The sequence below is a fragment of the Cervus elaphus genome, chromosome 33, assembly GCF_910594005.1.
Source record: "Cervus elaphus chromosome 33, mCerEla1.1, whole genome shotgun sequence".
Classification (NCBI taxonomy): domain Eukaryota; kingdom Metazoa; phylum Chordata; class Mammalia; order Artiodactyla; family Cervidae; genus Cervus; species Cervus elaphus.
The window spans coordinates 20,639,372-20,650,883 of NC_057847.1; the positions used below are offsets into that span (position 1 = coordinate 20,639,372).

At 43.1% G+C, this 11,512-nt stretch overlaps 1 long non-coding RNA gene across 1 annotated transcript; it reads left to right on the top strand.

Moving 5' to 3' along the window:
* Positions 1–386: 386 nt before the first annotated feature.
* LOC122688362 lies at positions 387–10,512 on the top strand. Its single transcript, XR_006339423.1, has 3 exons — positions 387–429; positions 3,135–3,137; positions 10,421–10,512. It is a non-coding gene; the product is annotated as an uncharacterized LOC122688362 (long non-coding RNA).
* The last annotated feature ends 1,000 nt before the right edge of the window (positions 10,513–11,512 follow it).

The following is an 11,512-nucleotide window of genomic DNA, read 5'->3' on the forward strand; positions in this document are numbered from 1 at the left end:
GCAGCCCAGCATGAAGAAAGGCCCAGAGCAGAATCTCTGTGAGCCCCTCGCCCCATCCCCATGACTGCTGTTTCCTAACCTCCTTTAGCGACAGGACGGGGCACACCAGCTGGTGCAGAATAGGTGGCTTTGAGCAGACGTGGCGGCTGTCTGCAAACACTTGAAGGGATGACGTGTGGACAAACTAGATTCATTTTTGGGAAGTTCCAGCAGCCATGACCAGATTCAGTGGGCAGGCTGGCAAGGAGGCAGATTTGAAATCAGTACGGGAAGACCTTTCTAATGATGCAGACTGTCCCGTAACGGCCTTGAAGTTTCATGCTCGCTCCAGGTGTCAGTGTGCGGTGGATGAGAAGACCAGCCACCAGAAACAACAACACAAAATGGGAACTTCTCTGGTGGCCCAGTGGCTAAGACTCTGCGCTCCCGGTGCAGGGGGCATGGGTTTGATTCCTGGTCAAGGAACTAGGTCGCACATGCCTCAACTAAGAGTTCACATGTTCCAAGTAAAAAGATCCCACATGCTGCAACTAGGGATCCCACTTGCCATTATGAACATTGAAGATTTCATGTGCTGCAGCTAAGACCCAGCACAGCCAAATAAGTAAATAAAAACATACCTAAGGGTAGCTGAAACTATCATTAAAAAAAAAAAAAAAGAGCCAACAGTGAAGGAGATCGGGCACTGCATGGAAGTTTGAATGGGTTGATCACTGCAATCAGTGCCCTTCTTGGCGCTATTGATAAACCATTTAACTATAGGCAATGGAGGGGGACATATAAGAAAAAAAAGTAGAAGAGATGTGAAAGAGTAGTTACTATGTCTTTTTGCCCCAGATTATTAAGCACTTTACTTTTATTGAGCATCTGCTATGTGCCAGGGCTTCCCTGGTGGCTCAGCTGGTAAAGAATCCACCTGCAATGCTGGAGACCTTCATTCGACCCCTGGGTTGGGAAGATCCCCTGGAGAAGGGAACAGCTACCTACTTCAGTTTTCTGGCTTGGAGAATTCCATGGGATGTGTAGTCCATGGGGTCACAAAGAGTCAGACTCAACTGAGAGACGTTCACTTTCACTATGTGCCAGAACATTATATCATTTAAGAGCCAAAAGGCACATGATCCCTGTGTGTCCCCTCTTCTCCAGAATTCTGCAGTTGTTTTTCTGCCCCTCACATGAAGGTCAAGCCCTGTGGTCATCCTCAGTGGCTTCCCATAGGCTGCCCTGAGTACTCATCATATCTGAACTCTTTGATAATATTTTCATGTTCTCATATTGTATTTTCTGTTTCTATCATGGTGCTTGCAACATTAGATTTTAATGGTCAGTTTGTACTGATTGCATTGATTTTTTTCCTCACTAGACTGTAAGCTCTTTGAAAGCAGATCCTCAGTCATCAAATTAATGACTGAGTATCTAGAAACAGTGAATTCTAGTATCTGTTGACTGAGTATTTGATTACTCCTCTCATTTCATCCTGTTCCCAAAAGAAATATCTAAGAGGAATTTATCCTCAAGTTAAGGACCCAAGAGGAAAAATACTGGCATACTCTTTATTCTCCTGACCCTGCCTTTCCAGTTCTAATCACATCCTAACTACCTATCCCATTCATTCTATTCCAGGGGAAGAGCAGAAGGTACTAAAGAGAATGAGGTAGAAAAAAATGCCTAATATTAGAGAAGGGAAAAATCATTTTTTGTGTAACTCAACTAAATGTATTGCCTTCAGCAGCACTAGTGGTAGGATGGGGAGAAAATCCTGCTCCTGATGTTAGCTAGCTGTGTGAACCAGAACTAGTCCTGTGACCACCTTGCTATTTCTTCTCAGTAAAATGAAGAGTTTGCCCAGGCAGCTTTCAGGGGCTCATCTGGTCCATGCGTGCATGCAAAGTTGCTTCAGTTGTGGTCTCTTTGAGACCCAATGGACTGTAGCCCGCCAGGCTCCTCTGTCCATGGGATTCTCCAGGCAAGAACACTGGAATGGGTAGCTGTGCTGTCCTCCAGGGGATCTTCCCGACCCAGGGATCAAACCCTGTCTCCTGCGTGGACAGGTGGGTTCTTCACCACTAGTGCCACCTGGGAAGCCCCTATTCCGGTCCAATACACTGTAAATCATAGTATCTTTTCCCTTCCAAGGTTTTCTGAAGTTCTTTTCCTCTTCGTAGTATTCTCCTGAATAACCAAGAATACAGAATGATACTGATGGGAAACAATATTGAGAGGTGACACTGGAATAAAACTGTGTTTGTGATCTGACACATCTAGACTGAGTCCCTGCCTTATGACTTTGGGCAAATTACAATCACCTCCAAGCTGAAGATTCGTGTCCTGTAAAATAGGCGTGCTGTTCTACATTTCATAGTATTGCAGGACTCAGTGAAATAATGGATATGAAGTGCTGATTCTGTACCACAAACATAGTGAGCTCTTGGATGATGATAGTAGTTCTTATTTGGAAGTGGCCCTCTCTCTGTCTTGCTCTTCTGGCCAACCCCTGAAAGATACCCACACACAAGTCCTAAAGAAGTTACTAGGCATAGGTTTTCTTTATGTGTGTGTGTGTGTATGTGTGTGTGTGTGTGTGTGTGTGTGTGTGTGTGTACTTCTCAGCATCATTCCTCTTCCATCTAGAATTAGTAGAGGACAGTCAAGGTCCCTTCCTGCTGGGGCAGCCTGCTTCTGTGTGTATAATGGCCAAACGAATAACCCATTTCACAGTGATGGGGGATATATTTATTTTAACATTTGCATAGAAGACAAGAATGCTGCTGGAAGTAGGTGTGGGGTCAGCTATCTTAATATCACATATAATATCACTCTCAGATTGAGATTCTTTTATTTTAAAAAGCTTTGGCTGAGTAGCAGTGACACAGCAGCTCCCACGCCTGACAATAAAGAGACACCTTATAAAAATTTATGAAGTTCAGGTTGTAAAAAACAAACCACACACAGCCAGTCGTAGCATTTCTTATTAAAATAATTTTAAGTTCATTGTCTTCAGTGTCGCCTATGATAGAAGCTTGTGCCATGGCTAGATACCTCAACAGCCTGTAAACTTTTATATGGGCTTTTGAAAAGGGATGATAGTTTTATGAGATAGGATTTTCTCATCTCACCAAATTAGATTATTTGAGATAGTGTCCCAGGATGTAAAATTTCAATCCTGAGTAAATCTGTACCTCAGAGACTCTGTGCAGCCTGCTAGCAGAGTGGAAATAGAGTGTAATAAATCTGCCCTGAGCCCATTTCTCTCCATATAGCCCCATAATTCATTCTTTGCTTGGTACCCATGACCACTTTTTCACGGCTAATCAGTCTGTATTCAGACTGGCTTCTCTCAAGTGCAAGGTGTGTGCATGCTAAGTCACTTCAGTCATGTCGGATTCTTGGCAACCCCATGGCCTGTAGCTCCCCGGACTCCTCTGTCCATGGTATTCTCCAGGCAAGAATACTGGAGTGGGTTTCCATGCCCTCCTCTAGGGGATCTTTCCGACTCGGGGATCAAACCTGCATCTCTTACATCTCCTGCAGTGGGAGGTGGGTTCTTTACCACTAGCACCTCAAGTGCAGTACTTCCTCCTTGGTCCAGATCGCATCTCTGTCTTGGCATGCTGTACCATTTCTGGGTGGTTTTCAAGAGCCCTGTGCCATCAGGGGCCCAAGATGTTCCTAATCATACTCTGGTTATAAGGTGGCCTGTTTGTTTACATTATACTTTTTAATTTTATTCTTCTAGTATTTTTGGCTGTGCTGGGGCTTCATCACTGTTGGACTTTTCTCTCATTGTAGCAAGCAGGGGCTCCTGTTTAGTTGCTTTATGTGGGCTTCTTAGTAGAGCAACTTCTCTTGTTGCGAAGCATGAGCTCTAGGGTGCGAGGGCTTCAGTAGTTGAGGCCCATAGGTTCAGTAGTTGTGACTGTGGGTTCCTACAGGCTCAATAGTTGTGGCACATGGGCTTAGATGCTCCGTAATGTGTGGGATCTTCCCAGATCAGGGATCAAACCTGTGTCTCCTGCACTGTCAGGCAGATTCGTTACCACTGAGCCACCAGGGAAGCCCTGCTGCAATATACTTTTAAAAAGATATTCTGTTTAAAACAGATTAGATAACAGCATCTCTGAGGACACCTCAGAGATGGGTCCAGTGGGTCCAGTGAGTATTTCAGTTACGCTTTCCTGAGTCTTCTCTGAGGGGACAGAGGAGGAGCTGCCACTAACACAACTAGTTTCTTTATTCCGATCCCTTCCATCTTATCTATGAGGAATGCCTCTCCATCACTCCTAGGATGTCTCTCTTTCCTTCACTTCAGCATTGTATTGGTTCAGTGGCACCATCATCAAATGCTGCCATAAAACCAAGAGTGGCTGCAGGTAACTTTTAAGGACGTGGGGGAAAAAAAAGTGTAGGAAAATTTCCTCCAAGGTGGAGTCGAGGTTATCAGACTGAACTGGGAATTAAACACATCATTTCCAGTCCCGATGCCACTCTTAATTATTTTTGTGATATTGTCCAAGGGATTTATTTTCATTGGCCCTCACTTCTGTCATGTATAAAACAAGCAGCAGCAATGGCACCTTTTAGGAGAGAAAATTCTATGAATTATAAATTATACAGAATGGAAAATTGTCTTCTCTTCCTCCCTACAATTTAACAACTTATTGTCACAAGATTATGTTAATGGACCTGGGACTTTGGAAGAAGAGTTATCAAGGGCATTGTGCCACCCCACAGGATGTAGGTCGAGCATCACTCAGAAGTGAAGTTGTGTAGAAGGCTGGTTAGCAGTTGTAACAGCCCGGACAAGGAGCAGGGATCCAGAGCAGCAGTTTGATGCAGAATACAAAAAGTGAATGCTCAGTGCGACAGGAAACTAGCAACGTCAATGGCATCCAGTTTGTTAGTTTTAGGGGAAGAGTTATCTTCGTGTCCTTCAGTGATTTTTAAAGACAGTTCATCAAGGAGCTCCTTAAATTTTTTTTCAGAATGCTTTCACCTGAATGTATTCATTCACCTTCTCTTCAACTCCTGAATTTGCTAAGAGCCTCTATTTCTTTCTTTTTTTTCAGTTACAAACATATATATATATATTTCCAGGTTATTTTCCATTATAGGTCATTATAAGATATTGAATACCGTTCCTTGTGTTATATAGGAAATTCTGTCGTTTACCTAGTTCTTGTCTAGCTTTATAGGGGAGGAAGCTGAAGCCCTGAGAAATGCACAAAGTGGTCCAGGCCCCTAGAGGAGGAGCAGCACGGGGCACTCGGCAAGGACAGGGCTCCCAGCCGCTTCAGGCTGCGCCGTGGACCAGCAGCATGACTCAGATCTGCTGAGCCTGAATCTCCATCTTAAAGCTCTGGTTTGCTGCATTTGCACATTAAAGTCAGAGAAGGACAGTCATGAAGTGTAATCTCCCTGTCTACTGAGAGTTCCTTTTTAGCTCCATGCTTCTGAACCCGGCGCAGGCCCTCTGGGTTCATGGAGAAGCCGATCGATAAAGGGAGAAGCATGCACAAGGTACCATGGGACGGCTTCCCGGATTTTATATGTGAAATAAAATAGAGGTATCTAACCCTTACCATCATTTTGAGGGCTTATTTAGACAAATATAAATAGATAAGCAGGATATGAAGTACTTATATTTCAATTTAAGACTTTCTAAGTTGGCTCCTGAGCAAACTCCCTTCTAATACCTTATATCTGCAGTCCCATGTGAAAGTATTTAAATATAACAGGACAAGTAAGCAGCATATCTGATTAGACATCTGAGTGATTAGAGTGATTTAAGGTAAATCTTGTATCTCTGTCTCTAAAATGACTATAGGATTCTAAAGCTGTTAGACCACCTAATTTCCAAATTCTGGAAATAGCCATTCTAGATGTTTTACAAGAATATGACTTTAAAGTGCAAACATCAGAGTAACTGATTAACACCAAATTTGGGAAATAAACATATTACTATTTTGGTAGTCAGCAAGTCATTAACTCATCCAAGAAGATGACTTTCCATAGTCAAGTAAAAGAATGTATTTAGTTCCAGCCATGTGCAAGTGTGGTCAATGGAGCAGATACTGTCTAAGAGGAAAATCTTTGAGCTGTTCTCTTTGTCTTTCATCATCTTGCAAAAGAACCGCTGACTTTGAAAAAGTCCTGCCAGGCACACTACATGACAACTCTTGATAGTGCCAAGATAATTGAATGGGACAGATGAGGGTGAGTCATTTGTTCTGAGATATCCAGGACCAACCACCTTAAACATTTTTCTTTGAATTCTAGGGCACCTGATACCAGGTTGTAAATATGGGATAATGGATGCTTTAGTTCTTGCATTCCTCAGGAGGTCTCTATGATCCCCCCACATAGGGAAACTCTTGCCAGTTCCCTAGTGTGACCATCTGAAAGGGTCACTTGTGCACATGTTACATCATTCATGGAAGCCTAGGAAATGGAACAAGGGCTGTAAATCTTTACAAATCTGATGTGAAAGATATGGTGTGTGTGATCTATATAGTTCTTTCATGTGAGAGGCAGATGTGACATGCCCTTTGTGTGATGGTTTTATCTTTGATTCCTGTCCCCATCAATTTTTGTGGCACTTGCTCTCGGCTTTACAGGTAGAATGACATTGTTGTTTTGGCTGGCGTATTCTGGGTTGACAGCCTTCACTGACTGCAGCCCTCCCCTGCTGAGATTTTCCATCTCTGGAGGCTGGCATTATATTATGCCACAGTGTGCAGCCCTGGTTCCTTTATTATTTTTGTTTTTCTCTCTTACCTGTTATATTCTCTCTCACCATTCTTTAGATTGCATGGTACCCAGTCAGATCATGTGACTCCCCAAAGAAATAGACATGTCAGTCAGTGGCTGCCAGAGCATACCAATTATGTAGACAAAAATATTCTAGTTTATTCCTCGAGAGTTTCAAAATATTACCACCTTTGGGGGTGTTAGGGTGGTTTCTAGATTGAGATAATCAGTCAGAGTAGAGATAATCAATCTTGTGTGGTGTTGGAGTAGTCAGTATACTTTTGACATAAGAAGAAAGGAAGATCTCCGGTGTGTACATGTTGTACATAGATATTGTACGTGTCACTAAAGCAAGGTTATAAAGAAAGACTATGGAATATATGTCTTCAATATGGTTCTTCAAGTTGAATAGTTTACAGACTGTGTCTTTCGTGAGAGTTATAATTTTACCCAATGCTGTTTATATTTGAAGTATTCTTTGTTATCACATTTTTATTTAAAATCTGAGAGTGATAGGGCTTGACATAAATAGTGTTACATTTTTTAAGACCATAGTTGAACATCCTGTACATGTTTGCATGCTGAGTCGCTTCAGTCTTGTCTGACTCTTTGCGACCCTATGGACCATAGCCTGCCAGGCTCTTCTGTCCATGGGATTCTCCAGGCAAAATTACTGGAGTGGGTTGCCATGCCCTCCTCCAGGGCTGTGCGTGTTTACATGCCTGTGAAGTCATATTGATTCTTTGTCCTTTCTCCCCTCACTTCTTTGCACTGCGGCTGCTAAGTCACTTTAGTCGTGTCTGACTCTTTGTGACCCCATGGACTGTAGCCTACCAGGATCCTCTGTCCATGGGATTCTCCAGGCATGAATACTGGAGTGGGTTGCTGTTTCCGTCTCTTTGCACTGATATTAAGCCATACAGTTTGATCTTCTTATTCAAACCATTCCTTTAACTGAATAATTATGATGTTTTCACCTTGGTTTCCTTCCTTTTTCTTCTTTCCCTCCTTTTTTTTTTTTTTTTTTAAGAAATTCACTTTATGTTCCATGTAGGAATAACAATAGCCATAGCACCCAGAGGCCACAGGCTGCTTTACTTGGTGTGATAGTGTTTAAGCGCTTTACATGCACTCTTCCACTTAATACCAAGGCAGGCGCTAACATCATCCCCATTTTACATACAGATGGTGAAACACATGCTTCAGAATTCCAGGGACTTTTCTAGGTCATAAGGCTTGTGACTGATAGAACATGGTCTTGAATTCAGGCTTCAGTGACTCTAGAATCTACCTTCTTTATGACAACCATAATGCAAGAGCAGAAAGGCAATCTAAACATCATCTAGTTCAAATCATTCTTTTCACAGATGAAGAAATAAGTCAAGAGAGGTTACATGCCCCACACTAGGTCATACAACTAGCAAGTGAAAGGGGCAGTTTCAATTGGTGTCTATTTTCAAGGAGGTTACGTAAGCATATTCCATTCTAATAGGATAGCTTGGACCACGTCCTGTCTGGACCAATCCACTGTAACAAGGAGTATGGGCAAACTGTACAGAATTGTTCAAAGTGGCTGCTCCCTCACGCTCCTCTGGGAAGCTGGGAAGATACATAAATAGGATCACTATTTATGTTGTCTTCTAGGCTGTAAGCCTGTTTCTAGCTAGATTCTCTCAAAGTTAGGAAGCAAGTCCCTACTAAGGAATTTTCTATGTTATTAGGACCCCCTTCTCCATTCTGGTCTTCCTAGGTGGTACTAGTGCTAAAGAACCTTCCTGCCAATACAGGAGACATACTAGGGCTCTAATTTGATCCCTGGGTTGGAAAGATCCCCTGGAGGAGGAAATGGCAACCCACTCTAGAATTCTTGCCTGGAGAATCCCATGGTCAGAGGAACCTGGCAGGTTATCGTCCACAGGGTTGCAAACAGCCGGACATGACTGCAGCGATGCTTCTCCATTCAAAGTAGATCAAATCCAGGAGGAAACCAGCCTGCCTTCGTTCTTTGCTCAGTCCGCTCTCCATGCCCTGCCTCTAGGTTGAAGGTGGATTGAGTTTGACAGATGGAAAACCAGCAGCAGTCCTGAGCCTGGCTGCCAAATGGGACAGAGGAGGCAGTGATCTGATGGGTTCTGGCATTAAACTGAAAGTGTAGAACATTGATGCACAAATGAAGGCAATGAATGGTGAGCCTCCTGAGGAAAGAGTGATATTTTTCACTACTGAAGGAACCATCTTGAAGGTTTGGAAAAGGGAAAAGACAGCTGCTGGGGAAGGTATTGCTTTCTAGATCATGATTTAACTTGTAGAAGGGCCTTCAGCATAGATGTGTGTCCCAATTGGACTTGTTTTTTAATAGTGTATTTTTCTGACCACGAAACTAAACTGATTCAAGAAAAGCATGAGGAAAGAAGTTGCGATTCACTGAGACACACATGTAGATGCAATGCTGGTTCACTTGATACAGTTGTGTTTTACTCTAGACATCCATTTCCTTTCCCTTTCCAGGCCTCTGTGCTGTCTTTGCCTCAGGGCACGGTTGTACAGTGGAGATGAGAGCAGAAGCTGCCCAAACTAGAAGAGAGATGGGCTCCGGTGTTCTAAAAGCTCTTAGAAGGGACTAGATCCTCTAAGGGAAGAGCAGTAGGGACCTTGGGGAAGGATAAGCAGGACAGTGTAAAAGGACAGAAAAAGAGAGGTGGATTTCCTGAGGTTAGTGGATTTAATGCTCTGTGTTTTGGAGCACTCCAGGACTGTAGTGGAATTTGATCATAGGGAACCTAAGTATTTTCCTTGCTGAGTGCTGTACTTAGTCGCTCAGTCGTGTCCCACTCTTTGAGACTCCATAGACTGTAGCCTGCCAGGCTTCTCTGTCCATGGGGATTCTCCAGGCAAGAATACTGGAGTGGGTTGCCATGCCCTCCTCCAGGGGATCTTCCCAACCCGGGGATCGAACCCAGGTCATTCACATTGCAGGCAAATTCTTTACTGCCTGAGCCACCAGGAAGCCCAAGGTATTTTCCTTACCAGCCTTATAAGGAATCCTGCAGTATGTGAAGCAGGTCCCCCAGCACCAGAGTCCATGAGACTTCTTTCAGAAATGCAAATCTAAGCATGTTTCCCAGAAAAAAGTTCCTTCAGTGACTTCCTGTCTGTAGGAGATGCAGAAAAGTATTCTAGGCAGTCAAAACTGCCTGTGTGAAACTATGAAGTTCATGACACATGTACTCTGCACAGGTGGCTTTCTTCATCTGGATAGCAAGGTTGTTGATGAGCAGCTGGAGGGATGGGCAAGGGCCTTCATGGGTGGCCTTGACTGCCATCTGGTGGAGTCTCCATAGGCCAATGTTTTCAAATGTTTTCTTAGGAGCATACATAATTTTTAAAATAATAAAAATCTTGCACAGAAGCCATGAACTCTCATACCATGCCCTCCCCTACATAGCCTTGCCACTCTTGAGATGTCTCTGTGTGACCATGACTATGGATAATAGGGAAGCCAGTATCTTATCAGATTTGGGATTTAAAATGATGACCATAATGGTGGTATGAATATACATCGAGGGGTAGAGATGGATAATGCTAAACGGGATGCAAAGAGACCAAGGTAGTGAGAAGAAATTTGTGAATACAAATTGGTAGATCCAGTGGTTAAGACTCTGTGCTCCTAAAGCAGGGGGCCAGAGTTTGATCCTTTGTCAGGGAATTAGACCCCAAATGCCGCAACTGAGACCTGGCACAGCCAAATAAATAAATAAAAATAAATTAAAAAAAAAAAACAAATTGGCAATGTAAAAATAACTTCATTTACCTATGAATTTCAGTTTTTATTGTGAGCCTTATTTGATTTGATGGTTGAAATTCAGTTTTAATTCATGGTTACTCTCCTACTCTGAATTAGATCAAATTTTAGGGGAGTGTTTTAATACCTAGTAAAAACCACTTCTTACTCAATTCTTAATTATGGAGGGAGCAGGACTGTTAACAATTTCACACATTTAATTACTGTAGTAATCCTGTATAACCTGTACTATTATTATCTCTATCTTATGTATTAGGTCTATAAAATTGAGTACTTTGCCAGAGTCCAATAGCTCTTAATGGTTAGAGCTAGGATTGGAACCCAGATAGCCTGCCCCCTAGTATGTGCCAGTATCTTTGTTCTTAACCAGTGAAGTTATGATGTGGAAGCATCCATGGGGAGGGTGCCATTTTGTCCTTCAGTATGATCAGTTCTCTCTGGCAATGTCTTGCCATTGCATCTTTTTTCTTCATCCCATCTGGATCTCGGACATCATTCATGCAGGTTGCTCTGGATCTTCTGGAAGGATTCATTCAGCTATTCACAATCTATACCACACTTGTAAGAAACTCTTTGAGGCTGTCTAGGACTGCATCTACCTAGAGCAGTGGTCTCCACTGCAGTTTTGCCTCCAGGGAAATTTGGCAGGGCCTGGAAATGTTGTTGGTTGCCCAAACTGAGGGTGGGGATTACATTACTGGAATCTAGTGGGTAGAGGCCAGGGATGCTAATAAACATCCTGCCACACACAGGACAGTCCCCACAACACAGAATTATTGGGGACAAAATGTTCACAGTGCCAAGGTTGAGAAACTCCAACATAGACGTGAAATTACATTTCAGCCATTTCGTTGACAAAGTCTTGCTTTATTCCCAGCCCTCCATCTTCCCAGGAAGACATAGATTCCCTTGGTTCTTAGGTCCACCAAACCTTCTGTGTTCGTTGTGACTTTCCCCTCCATG